Source organism: Callithrix jacchus, chromosome 17 (assembly GCF_049354715.1).
Source record: "Callithrix jacchus isolate 240 chromosome 17, calJac240_pri, whole genome shotgun sequence".
Classification (NCBI taxonomy): Eukaryota; Metazoa; Chordata; class Mammalia; order Primates; family Cebidae; genus Callithrix; species Callithrix jacchus.
This window is the reverse complement of record NC_133518.1, coordinates 19903411-19927478: the sequence shown is the minus strand read 5'-3', so window position 1 is coordinate 19927478 and position 24068 is coordinate 19903411. Positions and strand designations below refer to the sequence as shown.

Here is a 24068-nt window from a genome sequence, read left to right as displayed (position 1 = left end):
TGTGGTTGCCTTTTTAAAATATGATATGCAGCATACTTTATACCTGGTCCTCTACCCAACTACCACATTGCATCTAGCTATCTGAAATAAAGTAGACAAGTCTTTATGTCTACCTACCTAATAATAAAAGGTAAATTCCCTTGGTATTTTGCATTTTAATTCTGAAAATCTTCAAATAGAATCTCCAAATAGAATAAAAAATTCAAATTAAACACATTCAAATGAAAGAATAAAACATTTAAATCTTTTAAAAAATTTAGGAGCCCCAGAATATTATCTGGCATATTCATGTTATAACAGGAATATAACAGAATTATTTCCCGATGTGGTGGCTAAATTTTCTGGGAACAAAGTTTTAATAAAGCTTACTGTATTCATACAAAAAAGATTTCTGAGAGAGAAAGAAGAAGGCATTTTTATTACTAAAATAAATGACTTTTTTTCTAGTTATAAAATTGATTAATGGAATTTTATTTGAGAAACCTGGTCATTATTAAAGAATACAGGAATTAAATCTAGATGGTGGTTGTACAACATTGTGAACATATTCATTGCCACTAAATTGTTCACTGTAAAATGGCTAGTTTTATGTTATGTGAATTTAACTTCAATTTTAAAAGGTGAATAAATGTTATGTTTAATTTTGAAAAATGAGGTAGCTTTACATAGACATATTATTGCTGAGTTGAAAGAAAGTTTCAGGGTTATGTATCTCATATGTACCTTGTATCTATAGACATCTTGTAGTTAGTTTTCCAACTTTCAAGTGTAGACCTTCACATGCTTGAGTCTTCCTTACCAACAGAGTTTTGTTAATTGCTGTGTACCTCATATATACCTCGTATGTATAGACATCTTATAGTTAGTCTCCCCACTTTCAACTAAAAACCTTCACATACTTGAGTCTTCTTTAATGACAAACTTTTGTTAATGTTTCAACTTTTGGTGTGCAGAGTTAAGAGGATCCCATTTTCAGCCCAGTAGAGAGACAAGATTGATATATTTCAATTATAGACATTCTCATTCTCCTTAAAAAATATTAAGAGGTAAGTCTGTAGGCTTCTAGAAAAGCTTTTCCTCACCAGTGAAAAGAGACGCATGTAAAGAAAAGCCTCTCTTCCTTGCTGGATACTGTGATGTCTGTTTGTGGCACTTGGAACTGTTTCAATCATTCTGTGGCCATGAAGGGAGACATTGTGCCATGCTGAAGAAAGCACAGTGTTAAAGGCATTATTGTGCCACTCTCTTAACTTCCAATCTACTGGAAAATGCCAAATCTAGATTTTTCTTATGTGAATTAGTAAATTTTTCTCAATGTTTAAGATACTTTAATTTGCATATTTTATTACTTATAACTGAAAGCCTTCTCCTCTTAGACACAGTGTGATCCAGTTCCCCATTTTTTGGCATATGGGAAAATCATGGTACGAAAACTATCTAAGCACTACATAGTTTTATATGTATACAAAATATATATCTTGGTCAAATGGTATTTCTGGCTGTAGATCCTTGCTACACTGTCTTTCGCAGTGGTTAAACTAATGTACAATCCCACCAACAGTTAAAAAGTAAAATTTCTCCACATCCTCTTCAGCATATGTGCTTTCCTGACTTTTTAATGTTTGCCATTCTAACTGGTGTGAGATGGTATCTCATTGTGGTTTTGATTTGAATTTCTCTAATGACCAGTGATGATGAGCTTTTTTTCATATGTTTGTTGGCTGCATAAATGTTCTCTTTTGATAAATGTCTGTTCATATTGTTTGCCCAGTTTTTGATGGGGTTATTGGTCTTTTTCTTGTAAATATGTTTATGTTCCTTGTAAATTCTGGATGTTAGCCCTTTGTCAGATGGATAGATTGCAGAAATTTTCTTCCATTCTTTAGGTTGCCCGTTCACTCTGATGATAGTTTCTTTTGCGGAGCAGAAGCTCTTTAGTTTAATTAGATCCCGTTTGTCTATTTTGGCTTTTGTTGCCATTGCTTTTGGTGTTTTAGTCATGAAGTCTTTGCCCATGCCTATGTCCTCAATGGTAATACCTAGGTTTCCTTCTACAGTTTATATGGTTTTAGGTCTTACATTTAAGTCTTTAATCCATCTTGAGTTATATACCCAAAGGATTATAAATTATTTTACTGTAAAGACACATGCACCTGTATGCTTATTGCAGCACTCTTTACAATAGCAAAGACTTGGAACCTACCCAAATGCCTATCAATGATAGACTGGATAAAGAAAATGTGGCACATATACACCATGGAATACTATGCACTCATAAAAAAAAGATGAGTTTGTGTCCTTGTTAGGGACATGTATAGAGCTGGAAACCATCATTCTCAGCAAACTAACACAGAAACAGAAAACCAAACACTGCTTGTTCTCACTCATAACTGGGAGTTGAACCATGAGAATGTAACTGAGTTTTATGGGGATGTTGGTGAGGCACGGCTTCTCTGAGAATACTATGGATTTTTGGTTTTTGCCTTTTTAAGAATAAGAGAAGGGACCGCTGCAGGTAAAAGTAAAATATCGGACCTAAGAAGTGTTGTAGAAGGGTGATTTTATTTAGGTAGAGAAAAGAGAAGAAGAGAAAGATTTCCACGAAAAGTGTGGAAGGGGATTTTAGAGGGGGAAATCCAGAAGGGGAAAGAGAGCTTTCCTTATGTGGGAGGGGATTTTAGAGAGCTGGAAATTTGGTGTGGGTGAAGAAGCAGGGGAATTTATTCTGGGAGAAATTCACCTTCTCAAGTTCCTTTGCCCAATGAAAGGAGTTCCTTTAAACTTCCTCTGGGGTGATTGACTCTTAGTATTTTTCCATGCCCACAAAATTTAAACATAAACCATTAAATCTCATGGATGGAGAGAAATGGTTGGGGGCATGGCACTTGGAAGTTTTTGCCCTTAAAACTAAGCACGCTTGTGAACCCAGTAAAAAAACACATTCCCTCAAGAACACATGGACACAGGGAGAGGAACATCAGACACTGGGGCTAGGGGAGGAATAGCATTAGGAGAAATACCTAACATAGATGATGGGTTGATGGGCGCAGCAAACCACCATGGCATGTGTATACCTAAGTAACAGACCTGCACATTCTTCACATGTATCCCAGAACTTAAAGTATAATAAAATGTTTTTTTAAAAACATTTTAGGAGGAGGAGGACTCAAGGTGGCGCTGTGAGAACAACCCAGGATTGGAGCTCTTCTCGTTGAATCCGCAAACGGTGAGTCAGAGCGGCATTTCCAGACTGATCTTTGTTGCCCACAGAACGGGGAAACTACCAAGTATAAAAAAGACACGGGACGCCAGGCAGTAGGTCTGCCTGGCGAAGCCGGCAGCCGGGGCGGCGGCGGCCGGCCCTACCCAGCAATCCCCACAGGGCGCGCTTGTCCGGGTGCCCTGTTGAACGGGCAATCTGAGACTTGAGAGGGCTGGACTTGAGACTGAACGAGACTTGCACAGTAGCCCAGTCCAGGGGATTGCAGGGACAGATCGGTTGGGATACCCAGTGGGACGAACAAAACCGCGATTTCAAACTATCCCGGGCAGACGGTCCGAGACGCTCTGTGGGGGAGGGGCGTCCACCACTACCGAGGCAACCCGCCCCAACTGAGATACACACCCACTGCGGACGCAGCCTCCCGTTGCCAAGGCAACCCGCCCCAACTGAGATACACGCCCACTGCTGACGCAGCCAGCCGTTGCCGAGGCAACCCGCCCCAACTGAGATACACGCCCACTGCTGACGCAGCCTGCCGTTGCTGAGGCAACACGCTACAACGAAGAGACTCCGCCGCAGGGCGTGGCGGAGACCACAGCAGAGCCGGCAGGAACAGCGCGAATCACAAAACAGCAGGGCGGAGCCTCGACAGCCAAACAGTGGCTAGTCTGCCTTCTAGCTGGGCAGGACACCTGATCGGACATCCGAAAATAAAGCCCAAACCCCTCAACACAGAGCATTTGAGAAAAAAAAAAAAAAAGTTTTTTAATGAGCTCTGTTGCAGCAGAATAAAACATAGCAGCCTAACCGCCCTGAATGAACAACAGAGTGCACAGCTCAGCAATTAAACCCCTATAAAGTACAAACTGTCTCCTCAAGCAGCTCCCTGACCCCTCTATATCCAAAAGACTGACATTAGGCAGGCATCATCCTGGGACAAAGAGAGCAGAAAAAGAAACTGGTAGCATCCCTCGCTGTGCCACAGCTACTAGAGGTGCACCCCAGACAAGCAGGGTCTGGAGCGGACCTCAGCAGTCGTAGAGTGAAGGGGCTAGACTGGTAGAAGGAAAACCAAGCAACAGAAATACTTCATCATCAACATTCTGGGTGTCCACTCAGAGACCCAAACGAAAAGTCAGCAACTACGCAGACGACCAGCGGACAAATCCACAAAGATGGGAAGAAACCAGCGCAAAAAGGAGGAAAACACCCGAAACCAGAACACCTCGCCTCCTAGAAAGGACCAAAACTCCTCACCAGCAAGGGAGCAAAGCTGGACGGAGAATGACTGTGACGAAATGACGGAATTAGACTTCAGAAGATGGATAATGAGAAACTTTTGTGAGCTAAAAGATCATGTATTAAATCAATGCAAAGAAACTAAGAACCTTGAAAAAAGATTTGAAAAAACATTCGAGGAAATGATAACAAGAATGGATACCTTAGAGAGGAATATGAATGAATTAAAGGAGCTGAAAAACACAATACGAGAACTTCGCGAAGCAAACACAAGTTTCAATAGCCGAGTTGACCAAGCAGAAGAAAGAATATCTGAAGTCGAAGACCAACTCAATGAAATAAAATGAGAAACCAAGATCAGAGAAAAAAGCGCAAAAAGGAATGAACAAAGTCTCCAAGAAATGTGGGACTATGTGAAAAGACCTAACCTACGTTTGATAGGTGTACCAGAAGGGGACAAAGAGAATGAATCCAAGCTGGAAAATACTCTTCAGGACATCATCCAGGAAAATTTCCCCCACCTAGCAAGACAAGCCAACACTCAATTGCAGGAAATACAGAGAACACGACAAAGATATTCCGCAAGAAGAGCAACCCCAAGGCACATAATCGTCAGATTCAACAGGGTTGAAATAAAGGAGAGAATACTAAGGGCAGCCAGAGAGAAAGGTCGGGTCACCCACAAAGGGAAGCCCATCAGACTCAGAGCAGATCTCTCGGCAGAAACACTACAAGCCAGAAGAGAGTGGGGGCCAATATTCAACATGCTTAAAGAAAAGAACTTTCAACCCAGAATTTTATATCCAGCCAAACTTAGCTTCAGAAGTGAAGGAAGAATAAAATCCTTTGCGAACAAGCAAGTACTCAGAGATTTTGTCACCACCAGGCCTGCTTTACAAGAGCTCCTAAAAGAGGCACTACACATAGAAAGGATCAATCAGTACCAGCCATTCCAAAATCACACTGAATGCTAAAGAGCTTCAACATAATGAAGAATCTACAACAACTAACAGGCAAAACAGCCACTTAGCATCAAAATGGCAGTATCAAATTCACACATAACAATATTAACCCTAAATGTAAATGGACTAAATGCACCAATCAAAAGACACAGACTGGCAAATTGAATAAAAATCCAAAACCCATCAGTGTGCTGTATCCAGGAAACCCATCTCACATGCAAGGATACACAAAGGCTCAAAATAAAGGGATGGAGGAAGATTTACCAAGCTAATGGAAAGCAAAAAAAAGCAGGAGTTGCAATTATCATCTCTGATAAAATAGACTTTAAAGCAACAAAGATCAAAAGAGACAAAGAAGGCCATTACATAATGGTAAAAGGATCGATACAACAAGAAGAGCTAACGATCCTAAACATATATGGACCCAACACAGGAGCACCCAGATACATAAGGCAAGTTCTTAATGACTTACAAAAGGACTTAGACTCCCACACAATAATAGTGGGAGACTTTAACACTCCACTGTCAATACTAGACAGATCAACCAGACAGAAAATCAACAAGGATATCCAGGGCTTGAACTCAGACCTGGAGCAAGCAAACCTGGTGGACATTTACAGAACTCTCCACCCCAAATCCACAGAATACACATTCTTCTCAGCACCACATCACACCTACTCTAAAATTGACCACATAATTGGAAGTAAAGCACTGCTCAACAAATGCAAAACAACTGAAATCATAACAAACAGCCTCTCAGACCATAGTGCAATCAAGTTAGAACTCAGAATTCAGAAACCGACCCAGAACCGCACAGCTTCATGGAAACTGATCAACTGGCTCTTGAATGTTGACTGGGTAAACAACAAAATGAAGGCAGAAATAAAGAAGTTCTTCAAAACCAATGAGAACGAAGACACAACGTGCCAGAACCTCTGGGACACATTTAAAGCAGTCTCTAGAGGAAAGTATATAGCAATAAGTGCCCATATGAGGAGAATGGAGAGATCCAAAATTGACACCCTATCGTCAAAATTGAAAGAGCTAGAGGAGCAAGATCAGAAAAACTCAAAACCCAGCAGAAGACAAGAAATTACTAAGATCAGAGCTGAGCTGAAGGAGATTGAGACACGAAAAACCCTTCAAAAAATCAATAAATCCAAGAGCTGGTTTTTTGAAAAGATCAACAAAATAGACAGACCACTAGCCAGATTGATTAAAAAAAAGAGAGAGAACAACCAAATAGATGCAATAAAAAATGATAAAGGGGAAATCACCACAGATTCCACAGAAATTCAAACCATCATCAGAGAATATTACAAACAACTCTATGCGCATAAACTAGTAAACCTGGAAGAAATGGATAAATTCCTGGACTCCTGTGTCCTCCCAAGCCTAAACCAGGAGGAAGCTGAAACTATGAATAGACCAATAACAAGGTCTGAAGTTGAGGCAGCAATTAAGAGCCTACCTCACAAAAAAAGCCCACGTCCAGACGGGTTCACAGCCGAATTCTACCAGACACACAAGGAGGAGCTGGTACCATTCCTTCTAAAACTATTTCAAACAATCCAAAAAGAGGGAATCCTTCCCAAATCATTTTATGAGACCAACATCATCCTGATACCAAAACCCGGCAGAGACCCAACGAGAAAAGAAAACTTCAGGCCAATATCCATGATGAACATAGATGCAAAAATCTTCAATGAAATATTGGCAAGCCGATTGCAACAGCAAATCAAAAAACTTATTCATCATGATCAAGTAGGATTCATCCCGGGGATGCAAGGCTGGTTCAACATACGCAAGTCTATCAACGTAATTCACCACATAAACAGAACCAAAAACAAAAACCACATGATTATCTCAATTGATGCAGAGAAGGCATTTGACAAAATTCAACAGCCCTTTATGCTAAAAACCCTCAATAAACTCGGTATCGATGGAACGTATCTCAAAGTAATAAAAGCTATTTATGACAAACCAACAGCCAATATCATATTGAATGGGCAAAAACTGGAAGCATTCCCTTTGAAATCTGGCACTAGACAAGGATGCCCTCTCTCACCACTCCTATTCAATATAGTACTGGAAGTTCTAGCCAGAGCAATCAGGCAAGAGAAAGAAATAAAGGGTATTCAAATAGGAAAGGTGGAAGCCAAATTGTCTCTATTTGCAGACGACATGATAGTATACCTAGAAGACCCCATTGCCTCAGCCCAAAAACTCCTGAAACTGATAAACAACTTCAGCAAAGTCTCAGGATATAAAATCAATGTGCAAAAATCACAAGCATTCGTCTACACCAATAACAGACTTAAAGAAAGCCAAATCAAGAGCGAACTGCCATTCGCAATTGCTACAAAAAGAATAAAATACCTTGGAATACAACTCACAAGGAACGTAAGGGACCTCTTCAAGGAGAACTACAAACCACTGCTCAACGAAATCAGAGAGGACACAAACAGATGGAGAAACATTCCATGTTCATGGTTAGGAAGAATTAATATCGTGAAAATGGCTATACTGCCCAAAGTAATTTACAGAATCAATGCCCAAAGTAATTTACAGAATCAATGCTATCCCCATCAAGCTACCATTGACTTTCTTCACAGAACTGGAAAAAACCACCATGAACTTCATATGGAACCAAAAGAGAGCCCGCATAGCCAAGTCAATTCTAAGCAAAAAGGACACAGCGGGGGGCATCACACTACCGGATTTCAAACTATACTACAAGGCTACAGTAATCAAAACAGCATGGTACTGGTACCAAAACAGAGACTAATGGAACAAAACAGAGGCACCGGAGGCAACACAACATACATACAACTATACAATCTTTGATAAACCTGACAAAAACAAGCAATGGGGCAAGGATTCCATGTTTAACAAATGGTGTTGGGAAAACTGGCTAGCCATGTGCAGAAAGCAGAAACTGGACCCCTTCCTGACACCTTACACTAAAATTAACTCCAGATGGATTAAGGACTTAAACATAAGACCTGGCACCATAAAAACCCTAGAAGGAAATCTAGGCAAAACTATCCAGGACATAGGAGTAGGCAAGGACTTCATGAACAAAACACCAAAAGCATTGGCAACAAAAGCCAAAATAGACAAATGGGACCTAATGAAACTCCACAGCTTCTGCACGGCAAAAGAAACAGTCACTAGAGTGGATCGGCAACCAACAGAATGGGAAAAAATTTTCGCAGTGTACCCATCTGACAAAGGGCTGATATCCCGAATTTACAAACAACTCAAGCAGATTTACAGGAAAAAAACAAGCCCATTCAAAAGTGGGCAAAGGATATGAACAGATACTTTACGAAAGAAGACATATATGAGGCCAACAATCATATGGAAAAATGCTCATCGTCACTGGTCATCAGAGAGATGCAAATCAAAACCACATTGAGATACCATCTCATGCCAGTTAGAATGGCGATCATTAAAAAATCTGGAGACAACAGATGCTGGAGAGGATGTGGAGAAAAAGGAAAACTTTTACACTGTTGGTGGGAGTTTAAATTAGTTCAACCATTGTGGAAGACAGTGTGGCGATTCCTCAAGGCCTTAGAAATAGAAATCCCATTTGACCCAGCAATCCCATTACTGGGTATATATCCAAAAGACTATAAGTCGTTCTACTATAAGGACACATGTACACGAATGTTCATTGCAGCACTGTTTACAATAGCAAAGACCTGGAATCAACCCAAATGCCCATTGATAATAGACTGGATTGGAAAAATGTGGCACATATACACCATGGAATATTATGCAGCAATCAGAAATGATGAGTTCGTGTCGTTTGTAGGGACATGGATGAATCTGGAGAACATCATCCTCAGCAAACTGACACAAGAACAGAAAATGAAACACCGCATATTCTCACTCATAGGTGGGTGATGAAAAATGAGAACACATGGACACAGAAAGGGGAGTACTAAACACTGGGGTCTATTGGGGGGAAAAGGGGAGGGCCAGTGGGAGGGGTGGTGGGGAGGGATAGCCTGGGGAGAAATGCCAAATGTGGGTGAAGGGGAGAAGAAAAGCAAAGCACACTGCCATGTGTGTACCTACGCAACTGTCTTGCATGCTCTGCTCATGTACCCCAAAACCTATAATCCAATAAAAAATTAAAAAAAAAAAAAAAACATTTTAATGTTTTCCTGAGAATGTAAACAAACTTATGGTGGCTTCTGGATTGCAGAGCATTCCAGAGTAGCCACAGCACATAATGAAAGGAAGCCTTCTGCTGTGTACACTTTAAATTTTGTATTTCTGCATGAATTATGAATTCTAAAAGAAATAATTATTAAATAAATATATATATATGAACATGTACTAAAATTTCTTGAAGACTACACACATCACTGGGTAATGACACATTCTTTCATGGGAGAAGGTGTGAGGAAAAGGACATCACTTATTAATTCATAGAGTTCTTGTTTGAATTTGTTTTAAAATAAATGTATGTTACTTATTTGGATTTAATAATAGATGTGACATGGTTTAACTGTATCTCCACCCAAATCCCACCTTTAATTGTAGCTTCTGCAATTCCCATATGTCATGGGAGGGACCCAGTAGGAGGTAATTGAATCATAGGGGCATGTCTTTCCCATGCTGTTTTTGTGATAATGAGTAAGTCTCATGAGATATGACGGCTTTCTAAAGGGGAGTTCCCCTACACGAGCTCTCAGCCTGACACCATGTAAGATGTGACTTTGCTCTTCCTTTACCTTCTGCCATGATTGTGAGACCTTCCCGTCCTTGTGGAACTGTGAGTCAATTAAACCTTTTTTTTTTATAAATTACCTAGTCTTGGGCATGCCTTTATTAGCAGTGTGAGAGTGAACTCATACAAAATGAAAAATGAAAAAAGGAAAAGTATATATTAGCTACCATTCATAATGGGGGAAAATAGCATACCTATATTTTGAGAGACAAATATATATGTTTATCAGAATCTTTACTTTTTTTTCAAAAATTTTGTTCACATCCTGTACTAATTAACACTTTCTTAGTTGCAAATACGTGTATGTCTTTGTTAAAATAACCAATCTAATATGGGTAGGATTAGAGCTTACTTTATAAAATACTAAAACCAGGAACATACAGAGTCAGCCCTCATTGTCTTCTCATGTCTTTATGTTGCTCCTCTGCTAACATGGGCCTATCCCTGTGGAAAGGGGTCTGGCAATTCTGACCAGTTCCAATACCAATTTGAAAATGTCTTATAAGCTTGAGTGATATGCCCATCACTTTGACTAATTATGATGATAGGGAATGAGGCAAAATTACTGTGCTAAATTGTGTTTTGGGCCTTCTTATATCTAAGATGTTTTCAACCAAGCTGGCTCTCTGGATGTCACTGTGAGCAGAACACCACTTACACATCATCTGCCATAGGAGGTGGTAGTTCTCTGGCACTTCCCCATGCCTACCATGGGCCAGGGACTGTGAAAGTTATTTTCCTGTATTCATTGGTTAATAATCTTGATAAACTTCCCATTTTAGTTAGTATGAATGCCAAAATTAAGGATTTATAATTTAAAATAATTTGTCAAAATTGCAAAGATAAGAGACAAAGTCAGGATTTGAGCAAATATCTGTATTTCACTATAGTCTGAGATATCTTCAGCAAACCACTCAAACCCTGAGAATAAGAATTGGCTTTTAAAAAATATTCATCACATACACTTTATTATAAATGTCTTTCTTCATCAAATGACAGCAGTCATATGTCTACACATAAAGAGTTTTTCATGAGAACTGGAATAGCAGCTACACTGGCTGTATGTAGGGACAGCTCAATGAAGAAACTCTCTGGATCTCACAGGGTTTTTCAGTGGATATCTTTGGAAGAAATATGTATTAATTCTGATCAGAAATGTCTAGAAAATCAGATATTGTTCATTTTTAATTGTAGGGCATTGTCATCTTTAGTTACACATTAATGTCCCTTGTTACACCAAAAAATTATATTAGTTATATATAGAAGCGATATGTTGTAAAATTTTTATATTGGAAAACAATAGCAATTTGGGGTAAAGTAATTACATTTCTCATTTTGAATAGTATATTCCAATTTTAGCAGATAATTCCAGTTAAATGAGTAACAATTAAAAATACTGATCTGTTAGCACCAGTCCTAATTTTTCAGACAAAATATATGGGAATGATTAATGGTGATGGGGGTTGGATGTGTGTTCTTAAAATGTTCTTTTGGGTCGTTCTGATGATCTGAGGAGATTGGAAGCACTCTTGCAGACCATCTGTGTTCACTGTGGCAAATAATTTTTTAGAGTCATTGCAGAGGTAATTTAGAATCAAAGAAACACTCTGTTCCTGTATACAAAATCACATTTGGTGAAACTGACATTTCTAGGTCTCTGCCAACTATAATATCCTAAGAGTGGATTATACCTAAAACCATCGTCATACTGGATTTGGACAACATTTTTCAACTATGCCATCCCTAACCACTTATAACAATTAGGACTTTAATAAATTCATTTAGACGTTTTAACATTTCATGTTTCTCACTTGTAAAATGGACAGTAATAATAACTACAAAAGACACTTGTTAGAGTTTTGAGTGTGAAGCAATGTAAATATAAGATGTCAATATTCTTAAACACTTTCCCTTGTGAATTACCCGACTATCATTCAAAATACAGAGTCCACCTCCTTTTCAGAGATTTTCTGAAGCTGTCTGGTTAGAACAAACCCATCTCTTCTCTTTTCACCTATGCTACATGGCTAATCTCTTTACTCTAGAACTTCTATTTTACATCTTAGTTATTTGTGTATATTCCGTCAGCCCTATTAGGCTTTTAGCACCTTGAGATAAAGACCTTTTCCTTATCATAATAGTGATTCTTTGGTGTCCATCATCAAGGTGTCCTTAACAGGGCCTTATATACACTAGGTCCTCAACAAATACTTATTAAACTGTGTTGATAAAGGTCTCAGACCACAGGACTGCATGAAGTGACTACTTGTCTACTGTTTATTACTATTTTATCTGAGACTAGCAGCAGTATTTCTTTGCTCCTTTGCCTAATGGAAGAAACAATGACTTTGAAATGAAAAAAATGTTCTGAAACCATTCCTTTCTCTATGTCAGACTCTTATATAAGAGTCTAAGAAAAAAACATAATACAAAATAAATATTCAGAAGGTTCTTGCAGGAATGCTTTTACTACCCTCTATGCCTTCAGTATGTAATATACTTGAAGCAAATTTTACAATTATATAACATAATTAAGAGATAATTCTAAACTGATAGCCGCTATGCACTCATTCCTCTTAACTTGTGATATTTTCTAAATGCTTCAAATGTATGACCCAGAAGCAACAGAAATCCTTTAATATTCATTATTACAACTTTTTTGTCAAACTTGTCTTTTAAATTATGGATAGGTTTGTTATTGCTTCTCACCAAAATATTTCTTTTTCTGGTTATTTAAAAGCCTGTCGTTTTAAATTTGAAGTTCTATAGCATCAGGGACATTCACACAAAAAAACAGGTTTTTACATCGTTTGCTTGTTAGATTTTATTTATTGAATATTTTCTTTATATCTATGCTGGCAGCATATGATTGCCCAAAAATTTAAAAGCTCCTTTTAAATAACCAGAAGAAATTTCAAATAGCCTGGAACATGGCAGCTATCAACTCAAAATGGAAAATCATAACAAACTTAAGTTACAGAGCTTTGATATGGGACCTGTTCCATGAGCAGGTGGAGCACAATCTAAAGACTCAAATGACTACTTCAGTCACTATCATTATCAAATCAATATTCTATTGCAAGGAAGACATTATATGTGTAATGGACATGTCTCATTCTGCTTCCTGGTTTGCATGCAAATGATCGAAGTGGCACATGCACTAGCTATTACAAACAAATGGCTTTTTAAGGATGGGATGTAGAAACAAAGAAAGAGAACACTGAAACACTGAAAGTTTTGTCAGCAACTAGAGGATCCAGGAAAAAAAAAATCAATAATGAGGAAGACATGGGTATCTAAGCATCAGGAACCCAACACAAAGAGATATGAAGAGAATCACTGATCACACAAAAGGAAGATCCAGAATGACAGTTTGGTTACAGGCTAGAGTGTTAAGCCATATAAATAGAGTTTCTGAGGTAGTGGCAGAAGAAAAGAAAAGATGAAATGACAAATTATCAGACAGGCTTGATTTTCCAGAAAACTATTTAAAAAAATGGTGCCAAGCAAATGAAATAAAAGGGCCAATTAATTGCAGAAAAAAAAATCCACAAAGGCCTTCACGAAAGGAAACTAACTCACAGAATACTGCTTGACTCTTCAATTTTAAAACATTACATATTTTGGATGGTGAAAATGAGGTAGGAGGATCGCTTGAGGCCAGGAGTTTGGGACCAGCCTGGGCAACAAAGTGAAACTCCATCTCTACCAATTTTCTTTTTAGCTAGCCAGGTATGGCTCCCTGTAGTCCTAGCCACTAGGGAGGCTGAGAAGGGAGGGTTGCTCCAGCCCAAAAATTTGAAGCTGCAGTGAACTAAGGTGGCTCCTGTAGTTACTGAATGAACTTTTAAAGTTTCATTGTTCTCTTTTTTTGTTTCTACATCCCATCCTTATTTTATTTTATTTTTTATTTTACTTTAAGTTCTAGGATACATGTGCTGAACGTGAAGGTTTGTTACATAGGTATACATGTGCCATAGTGGTTTACAGCACCGATTAATGGTTTAAGCCTCGCATGCATTAGGTATTTTTCCTAATGTTCTCCCTCACCTTGCCCCCCACCTCCCAACAAGCCCCAGTGTGTGATGTTCCCCTTTGTGTACATGTGCTCTCATTATTCAACTCCCAATTATGAGTGAGATTATGTGGTGTTTGGTTTTCTGTTTCTGTGTTACTTTGCTGAGGAAGATGACTTCCAGCTTCATCCATGTCTCTGCAAAAGACATGAACTCATTCTTTCTTCTGGCTGTATACTATTCCATGGTGTATATGTGCCACATTTTCTTTGTCATGTCTATCATTGATGGGCATTTTGTTGGTTCCAAGTGTGTGCTATTGTAAATAGTGCTGCAATAAACGTAAGTGTGTGTGTGCCTTCATAGTAAAATTACTTATATTTCTTTTGGCATATATCCAGTAATGGGATTGCTGGGTCAAAGGATATTTCTGGATCTAAATCCTTGAGGAATCACCACACTGTCTTCCACAATGGTTGAACTAATTTACACTCCCACCAACAGTGTAAAAGCATTCCTATTACACTCCCACCAACAGTGTAAAAGCATCCTCACCAGCATCTGTTGTTTCCAGACTTTTTAATGATCGCCGTTCTAACTGGCATGAGATGATATCTCATTGTGGTTTTGATTTCCATTTCTCTAATGAACAGTGATGATGAGCTTTCTTTCATATGTTTGTGGGCCACATAAATGCCTTCTTTTGAGAAGTGTTTGTTCATATCCTTTGCCCACTTTTTGATGGGGTTGTTGGTCTGTTTATTGTAAATTTGTTGAAGTTTCTTTTTGTAGATTCTGGATATTAGCCCTTTGTCTGATGGATAGATTGGAAAAAATTTCTTCCATTCTGTAGCTTGCCTGTTCACTCTGATGATAGTTTCTTTTGCTGATAAGAAGCTCTTTAGTTTAATTAAATCCCATTTGTCAATTTTGGCTTTTGTTGTCATTGCTTTTGATGTTTTGGTCATAAAATTTTTGTCCATGCCTATATTCTGAGTAGTATTGCCTAGGTTTTCTTCTAGGGTGTTTATAGTTTTAGGTTTTACACTTAAGTTTTTAATCCATCTTAATTTTTGCATAAGATATAGGGAAGCATCCCATCCTTAAGATGCCATTTGTTTGTAACTACTAGTGCATATGCTACTTTTATCATTTGCATGCAAACCAGAAAACAGAATGAGACATGACCATTACACATGCAATATCTTTCTTACACTAGAGTATTAATTTAATAATGATAGTTTGACATTTGATAATGATAGGCTAAGGGCCAGGACCCATCTCAAAAACAAAAACAAACAAACAAAAAACCGGTGTCAATAGAAATAAGACTTCTTGGCAACCACAGTTTTCAGTATATGAAAAATGAAAATTATTTCCTTTTTGGCTCTGAATATGTTGAACCAGGTGTCCCCAATCCCCAGGGCTGGGGACCAGTACTAGTTAGTGGTCTGTTTGAAACCTGACCTCACAGCAGGAGGTGAGTGGCTGGCTGGAGCATTATCTCCTGAGCTCAGCTTCCTGTCAGATATAAGAGTGCAGGAACCGTATTGTGAACTGCACTTGTGAGGCATGTAGGTTGCCTTCCCCTTTTGCGGATCTAACTAATGCCTGATGATCTGAGGTAAAACAGTTTCAAGTTTCATCCCTAAGCCATTCCCCCTGCCCCACCCTATCCCAGGACAGAAAATGTTTCCCAGGAAACTGGACCCTGTTGCCAAAATGGTTGGGGACTACTGTGTTAATAAAGTCGAAAATGAAAAAAAAAATTGGTTTGTGGGGGTTTTCATATTAAAGAAGATTCAAACTACCCAAGATAAGACACCTTCAAAAGACAGCCTGTGTTTGTGAAACAGAGGCAACATATATTAAAATAACCACACACATCTGGTACATTCTACTTATATCTATGGATATCAGCCCTCACCAGTGCATGGTGCACACATTCTGCTCTTATGAATATTCCACCAAATCCACCAACAATACCCCAAATGGCTAGCTGTTTGGGCCACCAGCATCTGTGAATGTGGAGAACCTCTGAAAGGAATTGTCAGAGTCAGGCACAACAGAGAGAGAAATCAGTCCTCAAAGTCATCACTTTTAGACAATTGAATAAGGGCAATTCTCTGTATTCTCCAGATAAAATAAATATTATTATTCCCATTTTCCAGATGTCTAGATGAAGCTGAAAGAGCCTAATTAATTGCCTAAAGTCACAAAAGAAGTTCAGTTGAAGTTTGGTCCCAAGTGTCTGATTTTGCCCTGAGCCAAGCAGTTATCTTCCTGTGAGAGAAGTAGACCGTCTTCCATGACAGAGACCTCTGGTGCTGAGCTCCTGGCACAACGGATAAAACCCCACATATTGGTAGAATTTTACAAAGTGCATTTTTCCCCCTCACATTCACTTTGGAAATGTGATAAGGGAAATATTAGTATCTAAATGAACAAGGTGAAAAGGTCAGCTCAAGTTCTCATTGCTGGTTAGAGACTGAGTCAAAACGAACATAGATATGTTCCAGGGATGCTTATGTTGAAGAAATCACCACCAATGGGAGGAAAGGACCCATCAGCCCTGAAGTACCCAAACTTAACTTTCCCAGATAGAGCAGTGGTTTGGAAGCATTCTTGCTGTTTCTAATTATTAAATTTGAAAAGCACATTTGTCCCAAATTGGCTATTAACTTTTAATTTAAGCATTTCGTCTTTCCCCTTGCAATAAAGGTCAAATGCAAACTCCACAAAGGTAAATTAAACACTTCTTATTGCTTAGACATTTTACATATCATATGCCAGTTAACATTCTTGATAATTCCATGGTACTAGAACCATGAAATGGAGACATGAAGGTTGAGTTCCTTTTCTGTTTCTAATAAACTTAGGTCACTATGGTTGATATGGTTCATAATATAAATGTTTACTAATATGTAATGTCATGGGATTTAAACACAGATCTCAAACTACAAACAAAAAGGGAATAGGTACAGTGCGTTAAGGAGCTCAAACAATTTAGATACATGTCTCACCGATTTAAAATATAAACAACCCAGCTCTCCATCAAGAAAAGTTGTACACTTTTCTTTTGAAGCTCCTAGTGTGTGCCCTTATATAATCTCTAATAGAATACTTACAATACGCCAGGCATAGTTCCAATACATTTGTATCTCTGATTTTACTTATTCATCACTATAATCCTATGGTATAGCCGTTAATGTTTTATATATGAAGAAACTGAATCATGATCACAGAGATGTTAAGTAACTTTCCCAAAGTCCCCACAGCTACTAAAAGTAGAATCAGTATTCAAACCCAAATCTAAAACAAAGCCTTTCATAATGACCCTTTACTACTTTTCTATATAGAAAGTGTGGTAAACATATACCAACAAAATAGCCCTAAATTGCTTTTGTATTCCTTTTCTTTTCTGTACTAGTTTATCCTTACTTCAGTGTATCATAATGCAGCTGACGGAATTATCTTTCTAAAAGGCAGATCTAAACATAAGACTTAATTGTGCAAAAGTAATTTGATGGCTCCTATATCTAACTCCTTAATATGTAAACAATTCCTTTTACAATCTGACCCAGTATACCTGTCTTGCTACATCTCTTTGAGAGGTGATACTATTTACTATTCCAGGAGCAAATTAAGGAAGTAAATGATTACAAGCCCAGTAAATTGAGAATCTATTTGTTCCAATGCTGGGCCAAGAACTTGTAGATATGAAGCTTTAAATTTTCACTTTGATTTTGTTACAAGGAAAGACACACAGCCTTTCTATTTTCTCCACCAGGGCAAAAATTTGTTGTTTCTGTCTAGTCCAATTTAGACTCCTAATGATATTCAAATACATTTAGATTAACTCTCAACATTAACCAGACCCAATCACCCAGTTGCTGATAAGGAAGGTTTTGTGTTGTAAATTTCCAAAAAGGCAGTTTTTGTGTGTGTGTGTGTATGCGTGCGCATGCACATGCACGTGTGTGTACCTGTGTATTTGTGTTTGAAAAAGTGAAACCAATAACTGGAATACTTACCACATTCCCAGCACACTGGGAAGGTTTCACTTACTGTATTCCTTCACAGCAACCTAATAAAGTATCATTATTCCGATTTTGTGAATAAAAAACAGTTAAGCTCTGAGTTTCTGAGATAATATAGAGAAGACAAAAATGTTACATGCCAAAGGCTTAAACATGTTCACAGTCCTTAAATTATACCCAGATTCCTTAGTAATGACTAAAAGTGTCAAATAATCTTGTTAGCAACTAATAGTTTCCCAGAGACTTTCCATCATCTTAATCAAACAGCCTTATCACAAAATTTGGTAATGTAATATTAAGGCAGCAACACAATACTCAAGCAAGAGGTATCTAAAGATCCTGAGGTAAACATCTGTATTTTAAGCAAGCTTGAGATTTGCCATTAATAATTGACAGAGCAAGTAACTTTACTGTTAATAATTTAATTTAGAGTGCATTTCTGTTTGCAGGTTTTTCTATTTTGTCAAACGGTTCTGTACTCTCTTAACGACTTCCATTAAAACGATTTCTGTGCACACAATAGGCACAGGGTTTTTCAAAATGTGCAAAGGAAAGCAGCCCTCTACCTGTTATTTCACCCAGTGTGTTGTAAAGTACCTCTCATTCTCTTTGATGCTACACTGCAGTGTATCTCATAGAACAACCTTTTTAAAAACCTTCCATTTCTTTGGTCAGAGATTAGTGTGTTTGATGTCATATATAGACAATAAAATCCTTTTTATCTCAGTGATATTTCATTATACTTTGTGACTGAGAAACAAAACGAGCTTCAAGTCAAGCCAAGACACATCTTTAAGATTGCTATGATAATGCTAATATGCCCTTTAAAATTGAGGCCAGCTGGGAAATTGAAAGGGTGACAAGTGGAACCAACTTACATCAAACTGGCATGACACCAGACATTGGCATGGCCTACATGACAGCTGCAGCATCTGGAGAGAGCTTGATAAGAAAATCCCGTTATAATATGGAGCTGGTTTCCCTTAAATTACATCTTATACAATTTCATAGATGCCGTATTTTATTTTAGAACAAAATGCATTTCGTTTTGAAACAGAAATACTCTTGTCCTTAAGCAAATGTGAAGGAAGTGGTATTTGGCTGTCCTTTGGCAAAGGGAAACCCATGTATATTTAATTAGCCCCTTTACCTGAGGGATTTTCATTATGAGAACAGAGTGTGATACTTTAACTTTGAGTAGCAATGTAAATGCTATCAGGGCATTCAAAGCAAAGAGTTCGACAAAAGAGCTGCTGTCCGTGTCAGTTTTAACAACACACTGAGAGGTCCTGGGTGATAATGGATGAAGCAGAACTTGATCTCCATTTCATTCCTCATTGAGTGTCTTCTTTGGATAGAAAATCAAGAGGATAACTACCCAGGTGTTCCAGTTTATTTAGTATGACAAGGAGGCCCTCTGCCATCCTAACTTCATTGCAGGGGGAAATACTGTAAGCAGAGACTGCTCTCCTAACATCTCAGCCTATAGCATCAAACTGTGGATCTGTACTGAAGGAGGTGGTTCCTGTGTAGCCTTTTCTTCAGGGGACATAAAGGACAAATTGTCTCTTCTCTATTCTTCATTCATTCAATATATACATATCAAATGAACACTTTATGACAGGCATTGTGTCTCTGTGATTTGTGCTTCTAAGGCATAAAAATAATATTATACAGACTCTCCCTCAGCTCACAGACCAATAAAAAGACAGCTGTATAAACAAACAATTGAAAAAATGCTATGATGAGAGCATCGGTAAGAATTGTACAAAGAATTATCACCATCTCAACTCTTCTTGGCTTTCTTGCCATGTAGAAAATGCATACTCTTAATTTTTGAAGATTTCGAATCTGTTTTAAAAATTTAGAGTGACTCTTCCTTAAAAACATGCAAGCATCTGTGGTCTATGACTCTTTTTAATTTTGACTGATCCTCTAGAAACATTAAAATTTGATCTATCACTTCTATTAAACAGTCCAAACTCAGAAATTAGGAGCTGTCCAACCCAAAAAAGGAAATAAAAAAGAGCCTGGAAAACTTCTACTCAGTGGCATGACCTACTTTATAAATTTTTAAATCACAAATTAAGTCATAAAAAGAAGTCATGCTGTTGGGGACACATCAATTTATTACTTTAGCTTTTTTAAATCTTTTCTGAAATAAGATGGAGTATACAAAAAAAAATCAGTGGTTACAGGATTCAGGTGTGATCATTGTACTAATGGTGAAATGATAAATAAGGAAAACAATGTAATACAAAAGAAAGGTTAAAAATAAATTCTTAGATATGGTGCATGATATTGGCAACAAATTATTAGCCACTAGCAGCAGTTTACCCCAAAGCCAGAATTGGCAATAATTTCTGATACACATAATGATAACATTTAATAATGACAATATCATAGGCATATTAGTCAAACAACCATAAGTATAGAAGGCTGGTGTCATGTTGGTGAATTAGTATAATGTCCCAGTGAGGATCCCTGGAAATTACAGCCTCAGAGGTGAGTGTCATTTTCTCCTCTAGGCTCTGCTTCTTCCCCTCTACTGTCTTGGCAAAACTTATGCAGAATTTCAGACAAGATTCCCTATGCTCTACATCCTCCATTTTTTAAGTTTAATGATGTTTACCCAACTAACTGGTTGATTCAAAAACTCAGAAGGCAAACCTTCTATCCATCTGCTGGCCTCCACCACTACCTGAAAGACAGTCCCTCTGCATTGTACCTACTATACTTAAAAAGGATAAAGGCGCATTGTTAGACACTTTGCTCAAAAGTCTGATATTTAAACCTATTTCACAGACTATTGACTAGGAATACTCCCCTATAAAGTATTCATCATCTGTAGAAACCTATTCATTTTAGTATGTCACAAAAGTATTGTAATTAGACATTTTTCTCTTATTAATACTTACTGTTTCTACCCTGTGGACTTGAAAATAAAAGAGTCTTATAGAAAGAGAGAAATTGAGAGGCTTCTTGCCACCCCAATTTTTATAAATTCCTGACTGTAAATTCAGCTTCTGACTTTAATTCAGGCATCCTATAACTTTCATATTTCGTCAGCCAACTTGTATATCTCAGCTCTCTGCCACCAGGGGGTCATAATGCGTCCCAGAACTTGCATTAAATTGCATGCTGAGAAAATGAAATTCTTGGCACCTGAAGTTTTTCTCTGCTCTCACCATTCTCAGTTTTTTCTTAGTTATTTTTATTTTTATTATAGAATCATCTTGTTATACCACCAATGGGACTTTTACATTGGAGCAGCAAAGGAAGTACCTGTAAGATAATGCACACTGGCTAAGAATTAAAAAGAGCATCAGCTGAGTTAGAGATATTTTGGTCCCTCACTGTGACCGAGTCTCATTCATTCTTTTGTCCTGAGCCAATTACACCCTGCCCAAGCTTATGACCAACTTGCTCTCTTGACCAAGTTCAATGCATATTGCATGACTCCAACCAATTTTAGCTGGTTGTTTCCCCAGGCAGAATCACATATTATTTGTTCCTTTGGATGAATGGCCATTCAGCAATCATTACCCAGTGCTTTAGTAGTGCCTGAGGACAGAAATTACATCCAGAAATAAGTAAGGACATCCCACACACTGCCAGCTGTTTATTTGCTACATGATTACAACACTGCATGCTTCAATCTACCATGCCAATTTTAAAATAGTTTAGTCATCTTAATAAGAAAAAAAATCACTGGTTTAATGATAGTTAGCTAGAGATTATAGATTATAGATTTTATATACATTTAAGTCCCAATGTGGCGTTGTTTGTTGCCTAACAGCCATTCCCAATTATTCTCTCTAATGGAGCCAAATTCTCTTCTGTGTTCAAGTAGTTATGACCTTATGAGAGTTCAAGGATTCCCAAGACCCTGGGCAGAAACGTGATTGGTTCATGTCAGTCATGGAGACATTTGCCTTGATTATGAGTATTTTACTTATGGGAACTGTATTACTCCAATCTCACACTGCTATGAAGAGATACCTGAGACTGGGTAATTTATAAAGGAAAGTTTAATTGACTCACAGTTCAGCATGGCTGCCAAGGCTTGAGGAAAATTACAATCATGGTGGAAGAGGAAGCAAACACATCCTTCCTCATATGGGAGCAGGAAGGAGAAGTACAAGCAGGGGAAATGCCACATGCTTATAAAACCATCAGATCTCATGAGAACTCACTCACTATCCTGAGAACAGTGTGGGGGAACCACCACCATGACTCAGTTATCTCCACCTAGTCCTGCCCTTAACATGTGGGGATTATTATAGTTCAATATGAGCTTTGGTTGGAGACACAGCCAAACCATATCATTTTGTCCATGGCCCCTCCCAAACCTCCTGTCATCACATTTCAAAACACAATCATGCCTTTCTAAATGTATCCCAAAGTCTTATCTCATTCCAGAATTGACTCAAAAATCCAAGTCCAAAGTCTCACCTGAGAAAGGGCAAGTTCCTTCTGCTAATTAGCCTGTAAAATCAAAAGCAAGTTAGTTACTTCCTACATACAGTGCGGGTACTACCATTGGGTACATATACTCATTCCAAATAGGAGAAATTGGCCAAAACAAAAGAGCTACAGACCCCATGCAAGTCCAAAATCCAATAGGACAGTAATTAAACCTTAAAGCTCCGAAATGACCTCCTTTAACTCCATGTCTTACATCCAGGGCACGCTCATGTATAGGGTGGGCTCCCACAGCCTTAGGTAGCTCTGCCCATTTGGCTTTGCAGATTACAGGCCCCAAACCCAGCTGCTTTCATGGCTGTGATTGAATGTCTGCAGGTTTTCCAGGCACACAGTGCTAGTTGTCAGTGGATCTATTAACATTTTGGAATCTGGAGGATGGCAGCCCTCTTCTCACAACTCCACTAGGCAATGTCCCAGTGGGAACTCTTGTGTGGGGACTCCAACTCCACATTTCCCTTCCACACTGCCCTAACAGAGGTTCTCCATTAGGGCTTCACCTCTGCAACAGACTTCTGCCTGGACATCTAGGCATTTTCATACATCCTCTGAAATCTAAGCAAAGGTCTCCAAACCTCAGTTCTTGACTTCTGCATACCCGTAGGACCAACACCACATGGAATCTGCCAATGCTTGAGGCTTGTACCCTCTGAAGCAATGTCCTAAGATATACCTTGGTCCCTTTTTGCCATGGCTGGAGCTGCTAGAACACAGGACACTAAGCCCCTAGTCCGCACACAGCAGGAGAGTCCTGGCCCTGGCCCAGGAAACCATTTTTCTTTCCTGGGCCTCCAACCAGAGATAGGATAAACTGCCATGAAGGTCTCTGACATGGCCTTGAGACATTTTCCCATTGATTTTGTGGTTAACATTCAGATCCTTATTACTTATGCAAATTTCTGCAGCCATTTTTTATTTCTCTCCAAAAATGAGATTTTCTTTTCTATCATATTATCAGCTTGCAAATTTTCCCAACTTTATGCTCTGCTTCCTCTTGTGCTTTGCTGTTTAGAAATTTCTTCTACCAAAAACCCCAAATCATCTCTCGCAAGTTCAAAGTTCCACACATCTCAGAGGCAAGGTCAACATGCCATCATTCTCTTTGCATAACAAGAGTGACATTTACTCCAGTTTCCAACAAGTTTCTCACTCCGTCTGAGACCACCTCAGCCTGGTCTTCATTGTCCTTGTCACTATCAGCATTTTGGTCAAAGCCATTCAACAAGTCTCTAGGAAGGTCCAACTTTCTCATATTTTCCTGTCTTTTTCTGAGCCCTCCAAACTGTTCCAACTTTGCCTGTTACCCAGTTCTGAAGTTGCTCACACATTTTCAGGTATTCTCATAGCAGTACCCCA

At 38.4% G+C, this 24068-nt stretch overlaps 1 long non-coding RNA gene across 1 annotated transcript in view; it reads left to right on the top strand.

Annotated features, from left to right (window-relative positions):
• LOC144579878 (uncharacterized) overlaps nucleotides 1–24068 on the top strand; it is a 318899-nt gene that overhangs the window by 213094 nt on the left and 81737 nt on the right. The window contains exon 3 of the long non-coding RNA XR_013528449.1: nucleotides 3155–3226. This is a non-coding gene — a long non-coding RNA (uncharacterized LOC144579878). The remainder of the gene's footprint in view (nucleotides 1–3154; nucleotides 3227–24068) is intronic.